Source organism: Neopsephotus bourkii, unplaced genomic scaffold (genome assembly GCF_033783945.1).
Source record: "Neopsephotus bourkii isolate Nb327-2 ecotype Australia unplaced genomic scaffold, CSIRO-AGI_Nbou_v1 NB_1298, whole genome shotgun sequence".
In the NCBI taxonomy this organism is placed as follows: Eukaryota; Metazoa; Chordata; class Aves; order Psittaciformes; family Psittacidae; genus Neopsephotus; species Neopsephotus bourkii.
This window is the reverse complement of record NW_026901782.1, coordinates 198,554-200,638: the sequence shown is the minus strand read 5'-3', so window position 1 is coordinate 200,638 and position 2,085 is coordinate 198,554.

Below are 2,085 nucleotides of genomic sequence, written 5' to 3'. Positions count from 1 at the left end.
TGTAACTGAGAAATATCTCACTTACAGAAACTGACTCAACTTCATAGTAAAACCTGAAATTTTATGTCAAGGTTCCACTTGTACAAGTTGAAAATTCCTGAAAAACACATTTTTTATAATAAAAGTGCTAATTAAATCCCTAGTTTTAGTTGTACTATTAAACATCCATCTAAGACAATGAAGAATATGAAATGAAGAGCATTAGGCTTTTCTGATAGGATATACTGTGCTTTAAAATGTATTTTATTGATCCTAAAATTACAAGATCAATTACTGACATTTTCTTGAGGATCAATCTCAGATTAAATGCCAAAATGAAGAAAAGGTTTTCATATGTACTAAGTCCAAAATCAGAAACAGATTGCCATACTCATGTGAACATTCAGAAACCTTTTCTGCTGATTAAACGGTATGTCTGAAATATATCTGTTATACCAGCCACCATAGCACTTTTTGGTGAACCGAAGAAGTCCTACAGTGAAATCAAACTTTTGAGTAAAATCTGTACTACTTTAATCCAATTTCCTTCTAACATCTTTTTTTCCCCTGTTTTTAGGTTCATGTATATTCTGTCTGTCAATTACAATGCAAAGTCTAAATAACAGATTTAAGCAAGAATGTTTGAGTGTGAAAATAATTCATGTGAATTGCTAATAGGCTGGTGGGAATATGTTTTTCCACATGAAGGGTGCATGTCCCATCAAAGACTGCAGACTTGATTTTCCACCATTTCATCCGTTGACTAGCTGCTATTACCTGCAAAAGGGACAGGAAAGCTGGGAACAGTCTGCTATCAAATGAGTACTCTGCTGTAACCAAAACAGCAGTATTGCATCTGTTCTTTCCTCTCTTTGAACAGATGCAAGTAATGCTGTAAGCAAATTGAAACAACAAGCTATGGGGCAAAAAGCAGTCTTCTTGTTACTTCAACTAAGCAAAATGGAGATTTGATAGCACATACATGATGTTTCTCTTCCATGCTCCCTGGTTTTGCTACTTAAGGCATAAGCCTTGCAGTTAACATCCTCCAGTGACATGAATCGATCAGGCTTGCATTCACCTCGACAGTCATGTGATTTGGCACAGAAAATAAAGGGACAGTATGAAGCCTCTCAGGCAATTAACCTAAGCTCCGATGCTTCCCACACCAGCCTATTTTCAATTTTGTCACAGTACGGTTTATACACTCTAACATTACTGCTCAGAAGATAGAGTGATGATTCAGGTTTACTAAAAATGGCTTCACAATACTGCAATTATGCCTGTGAAGCTTCATCTTGAATCATGTATTTATAAGTTTCTTCTCACTGAGAAATAAATACGTGTGGTGTTTTATCAGAAAACTTAAGTCACCAGATACCTGAAACACTTGTATACCATCTTCAAGAAAGCATGGCTTTTTCGGTCAATTTGCTGTCAATTTATATTTTTTTTTCCTGTTTTTTTTTTGTCTTTTTTTTTTGTCTTTTTTTTTAATTATTTAATATGTATAATACCATAGATGACCTCCCTTAATACTGCTGTCCATACAAATAAATGAGGACTAATATGCCACTGCTGCATCCTGTCATGCCAGAAGATCAACATTACTTTGAAGATTATCTAGAGTAGGTGCCCAGACCCACTGAAGTCAATGAAATGATGCCTACTGGCTTCTGTGGGAGTCCAACTTGGACATTATTCTGGCAATCTGTCCACCACTAAATTAAACTACTATGGGACATAAAAGCCCAAATGAAGAAAAAGTAGAAATTCAGGAACTAAAACTGAACCACAAATAAATATCCTAATTCAATGGCATTCTGAGCATACTTAAATAAAACACACACTTACATGCATACACAACCAAATAATAAAAAAAAAAAGTTATGAATTTAACAATCTGAAAAATTCATAGTTTAAAATTGTTTACATTTAAACAATTGAGTATAATAGGTAGCTTTCTTGACTTTCCATTTATTTCCCTGAGCACTGATCTTTGGAACATTTGGAGTTTCAGAACTGTCTAGTTCATGATTCCTAAAATAGTTATCTTAAGTAAAACACTGTCTTTATGTCAAAAATCAATTCCTTAAGTAAAACTAA